Genomic DNA, 13182 nt, shown 5'->3' on the forward strand with positions numbered 1-13182 from the left:
TAGAAGAAATAATTTTTTGGATCAATTTTCCATTGCTCATATTCGGCCAAGCCATGGCTGAATGCTCCCTCTTTCCTTTTTTTTTTTTTTTTTTTCTCTTCTCCAAGTTATATGTCTTGCTATGTAAGCCTTGTCCATATTTATAATTAGTTCCAACAAATAGAAGGGTGGACACATGTCCCCTTCTCCAAGCTTCTCCAATTTCCTTAAATTAAAGATGAATATATCCTTATTTGTCATCACTTTCTATATATATACATGGTCCCTCCAAATACCAAATGAGCATATACCACACGGCCACTTGGCCCATTTTATTTTAAGAATCATAAGTTTCCATAATTCACTTTCAACCCTAAACTTTCCTTAATATTTCCAGGAGCCACCTTGTGAATTTTCCTTTTTACCCTTAGCCTTTCTCAATATTTCCATGCTAATAACAACTTATACATTAAAATACTTTGGAACATAGTCTTGCCCTTAACCTACCACGACCACCTTGAAATATCCGAATATATAAAATACGGGATATATATATATATATATATATATATATATATATATGTACTTTCTCACACCGCGTCGCGCTATATATATATATATATGTATGTACTTTCTCACACCGCGTCGCACTATAGTCGGTCGGGCATGGCACGTAGATGTGCACACCACTGCAGTGGGCATGTTATGATATCGGCCCGGACGAGGGAGGCCCGGACGCGGGCTAATGATGATAACACCGAGCCTTAATGGCCGGGCATGATACTATATATATGACACCGAGCCTTAATGGCCGGGCATGGTACTATGTATATGTATAGAAATGTTTTTTTTTAAGGCTAAGCATGCATGACATCCGCCTTATGAGGCATCCAGATGTACATGTTATCTCTCTTATTCAATGTTACCTACCATATTTATATTATGTTGTTATTCATGCCTGACATACTCAGTATATTATTCGTACTGACGTCCCTTCTTGTGGACGCTGCGCTCATGCCCGCAGGTAGGCAGGGAGATGGATCAGACCCGTAGATGTTCTATCAGCGGATTCTCACGAGCACTCCACTTACTTCGAAGTTGCAGTCTATTTGGTATTGTCCTTATGATCATTGTATTCTATGTAGAGGCACGTAGACGTGTGTGTACAGTTAGATGTTTCATAGCTCCATCGGTTCATATTGTTGTATAATATTTTGGTGGCCTTGTCGGCCTTATTTTGAGCTCGTGATACTTTACTGTTAGCCTTGTCGGCTTTATGATATACGTTATGTTGTGGCGACCTTGTCGGTCCATATATGAACATATGTGCTGAATGATCGGATATTTCTATGTTGGGCCTTTTCTGCGTGCAGGTGTTCTTTGAGTTATGGTTTATAATGTTCAAAGTAACGGATAAGTCAGGTGGTTCCCGGCCTACGGGTCGGAGCCCGTCATACTCCTAATAGGGGTGTGACATTTAGACACTCGAACTACGATTTGTTCTAATTAATTGAGCACTTAAACACATAATAAGGTGTTCTTGTTAGACGCTTTCGGTTCAAATTCTGGAAAAAGAAATTGTGCGACAGATGTGAGGTTTTACGATTTATTGAGGCTAGCGCATATAATTAAGGATTTGACATATTTTAAGTGATTAATTTATCTATGTAATAGCCACTTGAGAACACGCGCAAAAGTTTTTCCATAATTTGAAATGAAAGTGTCTAATAGAAATATTTTATCATGTGTTTAGGTGCTCAATTAGAACGAGTTGTAATTTAAGTTTCTAAATAAAATTTGCTAGCAAGTTTAAGGGGCTGTTAATGTATTATGTCAAAAACTTTTACCAATTATATTATTGGTTTTATTTGTTTATATCTCTGCTCCTTGTGTCTTTATTTGAGTAGTCTATCTCTTGATGCGATATTGTTTATTTTGACGACTGATAAGATGCTAAGCATGATGTGGTTTCAATCCAATTATTAAGGGAGGGTTATAGAAGTCAAGTTTCATCAAGGGTAGTTTGGGTTTCATGGTGCTACCTTTTGGTCAAAACTATCCATGTTCTTATTATGGTAAGCCTAGGCATATGGGGGTTGCGGGGGAGGGGATCCCACATGAGCATTAGAATGGTCGTCACATATTCTTGAGAAATAATTTGAAATTGAGTTAAGCCCCAAATCCATTTTCTTATCAAAGGATTCAAAAAGATGGACTACTGAACCCATCAATGAAATAAGTCTTTCCATGTTACAAAAAGCAAGTCATTAACAAAAAAATTGTCTGTCAAGAGAAAATCATTTTTTCAAAAAACTTTGGTATTCTTGTAGTCTGCCTCTCTCCTTTGTGGAAAAAAAAAAAAGCCTAAAATGCTATTCCGGAACACATAAAAATGTATTTTGGTCCCAATAGGACCTCTCAATAACCAAGACTCAAAATACAAACAACAGCATCACAAGTATGAACTGTAGTATCTTCGTTATTAGTAGCACAAGTCTCTCGTATTACCTTATTAGTATTTATATGAAGGGGGGAAAGGAAAAAACATACATTTCACAGATTAAAATGGACTAAAATATGACCTACATTTTGTAAGTTTTGATTGACCGTCTTTGAAGAAAACCATTTCTGCCACATCAGCCACTTTAACTAATCAAACAGCCAATTACACCCCAAAATATCTGTAGCAATTTTCATACTAGACCATATTTATAAGTATGACTCAGAGTTTACTATGCATAAGAAACTACAACTGTATTAGAGGCTCTAGCTAAACTTGTGACAAACAGAACACATCGAAAGGGGATAATTGATGCAGATCCTGCAGAAGAATTACAAACTTGGGGTAGAAATTCACAGCACTGGCGTAACAGAAGAATGAAGAAGTTTATCAACAATGGCAAGCAATTAAAATCCATTAACATGTAACAAATGCCAGACTTTTCCAGCATAATCGCACACAAGTTCACGGAGAAAAAGGGACACAAGTATGCTTAGGCAAAGAGGGCTGACTAATCACCAAAGCCTTGAGTGTAAAGCTTGCGTCTGAAATGTTTAGTATGAATCCCTAACAAAGAAAAAGAAATTCTCAGTCATCAGAAGGTGAAAATGAAAAAACAAAAAGCTGAGAAGTAAAAGAGGAATATATGCATAATGCATGAATGACATGTATTTGACACTGAATACCCGAACATTCAGATAAATATTCTACCGCAATGATGCAATACACGATAGAATTGGTAATAGATATGCGGTCAGCTGATAACTTTGATCTTGACAGATAGGGAACATGATATAGAATAGAAATGCATCTAAGTCAAGAATAAAGATATAGCTCCTCAAAGAAATAAAAAATCAACCTGAACAACCATAAATATGACCATTCATTATTTGATAACATCACTGAATAAAAGAACATAATCAGTTATCATCAAACAATAGATGGTGTAGATGCAAAGCATGTCAGAAAGAACTGGTTACAATTAAAAGATTAAAACTTTCTGTGAAAATGGAAAATGATAGACCCACAATAGGGTAAATTAGAGTTATAACTTTCAAGCCCTACTTATAACTAGTACTTTCTATTGGTGGGCACAAGCCCCTAGTTTTGGTTATCAATACACCCTATCACCTTTAGTTGCCTTTTGCATAAAATTCTAAAGAATCAATGTTCAGTAATCAGCCAAAGTTTTTGAGGGGGTAGAGTCGAGTTTTTCTTAATTGAGTATCCTCCAATCACTTATTTTCTTTTGGTGCACCCTTGGAGTTCCCAGTTGTATGGAAGATTGGGTGGAGTTCGTCGAGAATTATTTCCTTTCGTAGATTCTCCAGTTTTTGGCACACCCCTTGTATAAGGCCAGATTTTTGGCCATGTTTATGAATGAAATACGTTTACTTGATCAAAAGAAAAAGTAATCAGCCAACCTTCGTCCTACCTTCAGGCTTCAGCCTCTCATCCTCAACCAAATCCACACCGTCATTCCTTTCTATGCTACTCAACAACTTTCATACGACATAATGGTGATGGACGCTCATGCTGCTCGGGGTGGGTGAGGTGTTGTTGGTTTCTTCTCATAACAAGAGAAAGTAAAACAGCTTTCTTTCTTGTTTCTCTTCTCCCAATCTTTTCTATTTTTTCAATTTAAATTTTCTAACAAAGCAATACTGTTGCATGCCCCCACCCCCCTAAAAATAACAAATTTGATTTGTTATTTATTATCAATGACAACGATAAATAAGAGTAGAGTATCAATGACACAGATAAATAATAGTAGGGTATGCCATAAAAACTTGCACATGTCGTAACAAACTCGCTTTACTTTTTGGATTAGTGGAGATTATCCAGAAATGTGATTATTCCATCTGAGAGTTGTTGAAATGTGTGAACTGTATTATTTAAAAGCTTAAATTGACGGAGGAGGGATTTACTTTATGTCTGCAACACCCTCCCTCACATGAGTCTAATTCTTTTCTCTTGGGCCAAGCGCATGTAAATATTTTTTCACTAGGTGACAACAAGGATTGAATTCAGGACACTTCCGCTAAAACAACTGGAGAGGGGATTCATTTATTTCTTTGTTTTTTTCCCTACAAAAAGGGAAGAATTTGAACATTTAACTCAAAACCTTAAGACAATGAGTTGAGTAGCTCAAAACCTTTGTAACCTCTTCTGAATGCTCTTATTCCTGATGTGAGACATTATGTAGTTCAACACCCTTATCTACATGGGGTTCGCACATGTATGTGGATTTACGAGTGGAGTTAGTGTTGACATCAGGTGAAAGAATTTGAGCATCCAATCCCCAATATTTAGGGAATAGGTGGAATCCAAACACCTTGATAAAACTCCTTGGTTGCTTATGTACCCAATATGGGATACAAATAGTTCCACAATCAGAAGTAGTAGTATTTATTTGATGTTGGATTAAGTTAGTCTTTGTTTATTGCTCCCTCCATTTCATTTTATGTAAACATGTTTGATTGGGCACGAAATTAAGAAAGAAGGGAAGACTTTTGAAACTTGAGGTTTAAGAAATCCATAATATTTTTGTGGCTGTAAGACTTTTGAAACGTGTGTCTTAAACATGTCTTATCACATTGTGTGGATATAAAAGCTTGTCATTGAGGGAAAAATGCGAAGTTTACATTAAATTGGTTTCTACTTTAGAAGGGCCGTTATATTTTTGGAACAGACTATTATTAAAAAGGAAATAGGATTGCATAAACTGGAACAGAGGGAGTACGATGTTATATATCTTTTAATCTCCATTCTTCATTATCTCATGTTCAGAAGTTTCACTAACATGCTGATAGTTGATACTCTTGGACGGTTCAGTCCTTACGTCAAGTTTTTCTAACAATCATCGCTATAACAATCATACAAATTTCAACCCCCACCCCACAAAAATAAGAAGGAAAAATATGACCACTAGCTTTTGGCTCTTTAGCTGGGAATTCAAATGACATCCCAGCAAATCCTAGATCACGACTTTTCTTAAGCAAAACCACCTTCAGAGGAATTCACCAATAATTCCTAGATAAATACAAAACTGTCCATCTTTCTATTATATAAGCATGAAATTTCAAACCACAATATATAAATGTATTGTCTTCTTCACTTAATCCCGGATAATTCTATCAAACCATCTAAGCCCGCTACTAGTTCTGCTAACAGTCAGAAGGATTTCTGAGAGACGTACTTAGTAAAGGGAAAAAACAGACACTAAGACATGATGTTCTCAAGTATAGAGTGCTCAGCAATCTCACTGGAGATTGTTCAACACTAAATCACCAGAACACCTAACTTTTAGAACTACCCCATCTTAAACACTACTGGAGGAATGAAATGCTCTAAAGAAATTTTTGCTCTACATTCCCTACCAAATGCACCCATGGGATTACACTGGGTATGTTGTTTTGTCCCTACCAAATGCACCAGAAATCCACCAGTGCAAAGCTTTTAAGATTCTTTTATCATTTGCGGGTAAGTCTCTGAGAAATTATTACAAAGAAAGGAAATGAATCATTGAGTTTGGCAGAAGATCATAACTTCGGACACATGATACCATATATGTACCACTAATCACCAGAACCCCTTACAAAAGAACAGTTGAAATCAACTGATGTACATCACAAATGATTTGTAGGATTTTAGTATTTATCTTATTAGTTGAGGTTATTATCTTTTTAGAGTAGATCTTCTATTTATCATTAGCAAAATAAATATAAGATTGATACTATCTATCTTTATCTTATCTTTGATTTTATTTTCATCTTTTATTTAGAGATAAAGTTCCTATTGTTTTAGAATTTTACCTTGTGCAAGGTTCCCTGCATATAAAGAGGACCCTCCTTGCACTTTGATGAATACGCATTATTTGATAAATTGATTTTATGAGTTGATTCCTTCTCCTCGTTCTACCTCCTTCCTTTTGATGCTACATCAATACTGGTATTTAGAGTTCAAGATTCTTACACAGATGGTTGCACTTCTTAACACCATCAATTATAAGAATATCTACCACCTCTAAAGAACCATCAATTATTTCCATTTTACAAATCAAATTCCCAAAGAAAAGAAAAACATAAAGCGAGTAATTCTTGCTCAAAAATTGTTTTGCGCCACTCTAAGTCACATCACTCCACTCATGATAAGTGATAAGCTCATGCTGTCCATCACGCCAGAGCTTTAAGCAATGAAGCATTCACTTTCCAGTAAGTTCAACAACAGTCTTCATACAATTCCGTGGCTTCCTAGCTCAGTATGAAGCCGCATCAAAAGAGAAAAAGGCTTTCACTCTTAGAGAAGCTTTTCGCCCTTAGCTCCTAAGAAGATGTAACGGACTGTCCCCCAACCTCATTTCCTTAAGAAAAATTGAATCCAATTACCTTATTTAACTAAATTATCACTTCAAAAGATTTTGATATGTAAGTTCACCAAAATAAGCTCCCCCCTAGAGTTGGTTCCCTTCAACTGCTTCTTTGTTTTTTTAATAGGAAGTTGCTACCTTGTAGCCCAGTTCAGTATTGCTATTCCTTTAATGAATAAAATCCTTCTATTTCTTTATAGGATATAACTGACAGGAGAAGCGAAAGTATTTTGATTTAAGTTCACCCAATCATCTATATATTGTGCTCTAAAGGGATTCTGTGCCAGTGCCTGTGATAACTCTTTATTCATTCGTCACACATTCGCCCTGCTTCTAAAGATAGATAGGAAACGTTAGGGAGTTCCAGCTACTGAGGTGGCGTAGTGAGAGGTGAGAGCAATAACAACAAAAACAACGGAAGATCCTGGAGTGGTATATTCGGTTGTTTGCGGTGGAATAGATTCAAGCTTCTTTACTAAAATTGTATTTCCTACTGTAAAGTCGGCTCACTTGTTATTTGTATGTATCAACCATAATGATAGTGAATTTACTAGAACAAAACTGAACCTTACCAAAAAACACAAAAAACACAAAAAAAAAAAAAAAAACCAAAACAAAACAAAAAAACTAGAACAAAAGTGAATGGCAACTTTGTGCATACTACCTATTCTTAAAATTTCCGCAATGCTTAGTCTATTTTTTACTTTGAACAAATGTGCCTCTTGAAGAAGCTCAATGGCAAAAGAAAAGATGAATTGAATCTACCCATGACTGCTATAAAAATCCATTCACATTTGCAGCCATCTTAGACATTAAGCAATATGGGCACTCCAATTCAAAGAAAGAAAAACCCCTAATATGGGTGAGGGGTCAATAAAGTTGAGCCATCAAGAATCATATGATCAGCCAAACAAAAACACACGCACAAAAAAAAAAAAAAAAAAAAAAAAAAAAATGGAAAACAACAAGAAAAATGACTTCCTTAGTGTTAGTAGGGAAAACAAGTTGCACAAATGGCATTCCACATGATTGTGTCCACCCCACCCTCCAACTCACCTCATCTTCACCCACACCTCCACCCCCACCTCCCATATAATTTGTCTAAATTGTATACAAATGCTTTTAAGATAATATTTTTTGCTTACGTTCCAAACACAAGAAAATAAGAACCCCATATTTTCCTAGAAAACACCTTTGTACCGAACACACCCAAAGTTTCGACTAATAATGGTGTGAACAGGACACAGATTCAACAAGAAATTACCCTCTTATACTCTCAAGAAGTCAAATTCTTGAGTAATTCAAATTCTAAAGAACAAATCATAAGTTTCATAAAGTTAACAGCGAAAAAGAAAAGAGAACAAAAACAAGAAATACTAAGGTTTATACCTTGCATTTTTCCTACAAGCTGAAGCACAATCAATATGGCAACTCCAACTCAAAGAAAGCAACACCCACAAAACCCCTAATATTGGGCCATAACGAAACATATAAAAAAGAAAAAAGAACACTGAAAATAAAAAACAAGCACCACTTATCCCAACAAATTAACAGCAAAATTCACAGTTCACTGTGTGATCTCTCATGTACAACTTCCGACTGATACGACACACACTGAACAAGAATTACCCTCTCATACTCTCAAGAACTCAAATTCTTGAGAAATTCCAATTCCAAATAAACAAATTGCAACTTTCATAAACTTAACGACGAAAAAAAATAAAAAAGAACAAAAAAAAAAACAAGAAATACTAGGGTTTTGCACCTTGCATTTTCCTACAAGCTGAAGCGAAATGGAAAAAACAAAAGTGAAAAGAAAAAGGAAAAAGAAACCCCTAATAAAATTGGGCCATCAAGAATCATATGATCAGCCCAAAAAAATACAAGCACCATTTATCCCAACAAATTAACAGCTCACTCTGTGGTCTCTCATGCACAAAATTCCAACTGATAGAACACAGATTCAACAAGAAATTACCCTTTTATAATTTCAAGAATTTCATAGAACAAATTGTAAGTTGCATAAACTTAAAATACAAGATAAAAAGACAAAAGAAATACTAGGGTTTGTACCTTGCATTTTTCCTACAAACTGAACCAAAATTAAATCCAATCTATCTACATTGTTAGTGCTTTTTACTTCTCTGTGACTGTTTCTCAGTAGCTAGCCTGTAAATCCAATACACCTACACAACAAGTTCAGTAAAATAACTCAACATCACTACACAAAAAAACACACACACACAGAGTAGGGAAAAGTAATTTTGGAAATACCAAAGCAAGGACATGAGCAGCGATTAGTATGACTACTAGAAGAGGCAATGCTTCGAGAATCCATGGCCTATTTGATTCTTGTTGTTGATTTGCCATTTTCAAGTTTTTTGTATTTTTTTTAAATGATAGATCACAAGGTTTATGCACAAGGTTTTATTCTCCACTTCTATACTTTTTTTTTTTTATGTTTATAAGATGATATTTAAGAAGTTAAACTGATTTGCTAATTATAGAGGCCGCTTATGTTTAGGAGTAGGTTTAAAATGGTCCCTAAAGTATGCGCTGAACAGTTTTGTTTTTTGTAAAAATTTTAACAAATTCCATCAGCTAGATTTGACGGAAAATGTGGAAGGAAAAAGATTCAGCAGGAACTCATATTTGGAGTACATTTTCTCGTAGTTTCTGTTATTTTTTGCCTCTTTATAGAGTTTGGTGTAGTTTTTTTTACGTGTAATTTCAGCTAATTTTGATCTTTTTTTTTTTGTGTGTGTGTGTGTCTAGTACAATTGTTGATAGAACTTTCCTAATTTTTTAATTAAATCTTTTGTTTCAACAATTGCTGTCAAATCTAGAAGGATTTGTTAAATATTTGACCGAACCGACTATTTTAACTTTTGTCAAAATTAAATGATTAAAGCTGTTTAGAGCATACTTTAGGGATTATTTTGAACCTACTTACAAACTTAAGGGACCATTTTTGACATTTTGTCTATAATTATACTTCAAGTTATATGGTAAATTCAAAGACACAAAAAGAGAGCAGGGAGAAAGTAATTTTGAGAATACCAAAGCGAGGATATGAGCAACGATTAGTATGATAACTAGATGGCTTATGTCCGTGCGACACTTTGCATTATGCTGTATCTATGTGTATATAGTTGTGTTTGGATATATATATACTATGCTTAAAATACGATTAATATAACATTTTAGTTTGTGCTCCGTATCTAAAACTTTATTATATTAGTGTTTGCTATAAATACAAAGTTAGCAAAAATTTATTAATACTTTTTAAAAAAGAAGACTTGTTTAAAAGGAAACTATTTTCCTCTCTTTGAGATAAAACAATAACAATATTTAAGCATCAGTTGATACTTTAAATTTTAATTTGATTAATTTAAAGGTGTAAAATACTTATTATTTTTTATCAAATTTTGATTTGGATAATTCTAATTCAAATTGTTAAATTAATTTTACATGTTTAAAACGAAACAACGTAAAAATTTGATTTTCTATTTAACCGAAGAAATACTATTTTTTAATTTTTGGTAAATATTCTCGGTTTAGCTCATTTTACTTTTCATGTTGTCTTTTGCATGGTTTTTAAGGAAACGTCAATTAAAATTATAATTTGACTAATTTACCTTATTCATTATTTGATCTTCATTTGGTATTATTTTTTCTTTTACGACATTAATCTCTTTTCACATTTATTAGAGTAAGAATAAAAATGAAAAAGTAATTAAATTCTACCTTATTTTAAAATATAAATATTTTAAGTATATTTATTTTAATAAACGTAGCAAATAAATGACATGGAGGAATAGCAAATACAATAATTTAATATCTATATTAGATCTCAGGTTAATATAAAAAAAAATTGTATGGTTTGGCTACTTAACCTTTTGAAGAAAAGCAATAATATGGGGTCCATGTTTTTTGTTGTACAATAATTTCATGTGTTCTCACTAATGGGTTGATACGCATGTGACAATGAATCCATCATTATTGACTTAATGGGATACTTTAGAAATTACACAAATATTTTTTGATTTTTTAATATGGGGTGCACTTTTTTTTTTACATTATTAGTTTGCATTGTTTTTATGCATATATATATATATATATGTATGTATATGTATATTATGTATATATATACTATATTCAAAACACGATTAATATAATATTGTAGTTTGTGCTCCGTATCCAAAAATTTATTATATTAGTGTTTGCTACGAATACAAAGTCTGCAAAAATTTATTAATACTTTTTAAAAGAGAAGACTTGTTTAAAAGGAAATTATTTTCCTCTCTTTGAGATAAAACAATAGCAATATTTAAGCATCAGTTGATACTTTCAATTTTAATTCGATTAATTTAAAGGTGTAAAATACTTATTATTTTTTATCAAATTTTGATTTGGATAATTCTAATTCAAATTGTTAAATTAATTTTACATGTTTAAAACGAAACAAAGTAGAAATTTGATAAACACGATTAATATAACATTGTACTTTGTACTCCGTATCCAAAACTTGATTACATTAGTATTTGCTACGAATACAAAGTCTGCAAAAATTTATTAATACTTTTTAAAAAAGAAGACTTGTTTAAAAGGAATTTTTTTCCTCTCTTTAAGATAAAATAATAGCAATATTTAAGCATCAGTTGATACTTTCAATTTTAACTCGATTAATTTAAAGGTGTAAAATACTTATTATTTTTTATCAAATTTTTATTTGGATAATTCTAATTCAAATTGTTAAATTAATTTTACATGTTTAAGACGAAACAAAGTAGAAATTTGATTTTCTATTTAAACGAAGAACTACTATTTTTTAATTTTTGGTAAATATTCTCAGTTTAGCTCATTTTACTTGTCATGTTGTCTTTTGCATGATCTTTTAAGAAAATGTCAATTACAATTATAATTTGACTAACTCATGTTTATATATAGTAGTAACTAGAAGAGGTAACGCTTCGAGAATCCATGGCCTACTTGATTCTTGTTGTTAATTCGCCATTTTCAAGATTTTGTATTTTTTGAGAAGAGGATCACAAGGTTTTATTCTACTTCTATGTTTTTTTATTTTTAAGATGATATTTAAGAAGTTAAACTGATTTGCTAATTATAGAGAAAATGACTAAAATGGTCTCTTATGTTTGGGAATAGGTTTAAAGTAGTCCCCAAAGTACACTCCGAACAGTTTTAGTCATCTGTTAGATTTGTCGAAAACTATGAAGGAAGAAAAGATTTAATATGAACTCACTTTTGGAGGTACATTTCTCGTTGTTTGTGCTATTTATTGTCTCTTTTTAGAGTTTAGTGTAGTTTTTTATGTGTAAGTTTTGCTATTTTTAGTAATTTTTCGTGTTTATAACACTTTCCTTATATTTTTATTAAATAGTTTGTTTTCATAGTTGCTATCAAATCTGGAAGACAGAGTTTGGTAAATATTTGATGGAGACCAATAGTGTTAACTTTTGTCAAACTTAAAGGACAAAAACTGTTTAAAGCATACTTTAGGGATTATTTTGAACCTACTCCCAAACTTTGAAACCATCTTGTCATTTTCTCGATAATTATACTTCAAGTTACATGGTAAATTGGAAGACATTAAGAGAGAATAGGGGGAAAGTAATTTTGGCAGTACCAAAGTGAGAACATGAGCAGCGATTTGTATGACAACTAAAAGAGGTAATGCTTCGAGAATCCATGGCCTACTTGATTCTTGATTCGCCATAGGGTTTATGCACAAGGTTTTATTCTACTTCTAAGCTTGTTTGATGTTTAAGATATTTAAGAAGTTAAACTAATTTGCTAATTATAAAGGAAATGACAAAAATGGTCCCTTATGTTTGGGAGTAGGTTTAAAATAGTTCCGAGAACATACTTTGAACAATTTTGGTCTCTGTGAAATGTTAAACAAATTTCATTGTTAGATTTGACGGAAACTGTGAAAAAGAATGGGGTGCATTTCTCGTAGTTTCTGCTAACTTTTGTCTCTTTTTAAAGTCTGGTGTAGTTTTTTATGTGTAATTTCTGATATTTTTAATCTATTTTTTCGTGTTTAGTGTAGTTGTATGTGTTTCAATGTCTAGGATTTGATGAAAATTTCCAAATGTTTTTTATTAAATCTTTTGTTTCCACAGTTGCTGTCAAATCTAGCATACGGAGTTTATTAAATATTTGACGGAAACCAAAAGTGTTAACTATTGTCAAAATTAAAGGACCAAAATTGTTTAAAGCATACTTTAAGGACTATTTCGAACCTATTCCTGAATTTAACGGACCGTCTTGTCATTTTCTCGCTAATTACACTCAATTTATATGGTAAATA

General features: G+C 32.8%; 1 long non-coding RNA gene across 1 annotated transcript; it reads right to left on the reverse strand.

Moving 5' to 3' along the window:
* Positions 1 to 2511: 2511 nt before the first annotated feature.
* Positions 2512 to 9309, reverse strand: LOC132609460 (uncharacterized). Its single transcript, XR_009570848.1, has 3 exons — positions 9123 to 9309; positions 8922 to 9034; positions 2512 to 3046 (listed from the first exon to the last, which is right to left on the reverse strand). It is a non-coding gene; the product is annotated as an uncharacterized LOC132609460 (long non-coding RNA).
* Between the last annotated feature and the right edge of the window lie 3873 nt (positions 9310 to 13182).

The sequence above is a fragment of the Lycium barbarum genome, chromosome 9 (genome assembly GCF_019175385.1).
Source record: "Lycium barbarum isolate Lr01 chromosome 9, ASM1917538v2, whole genome shotgun sequence".
NCBI lineage: Eukaryota > Viridiplantae > Streptophyta > Magnoliopsida > Solanales > Solanaceae > Lycium > Lycium barbarum.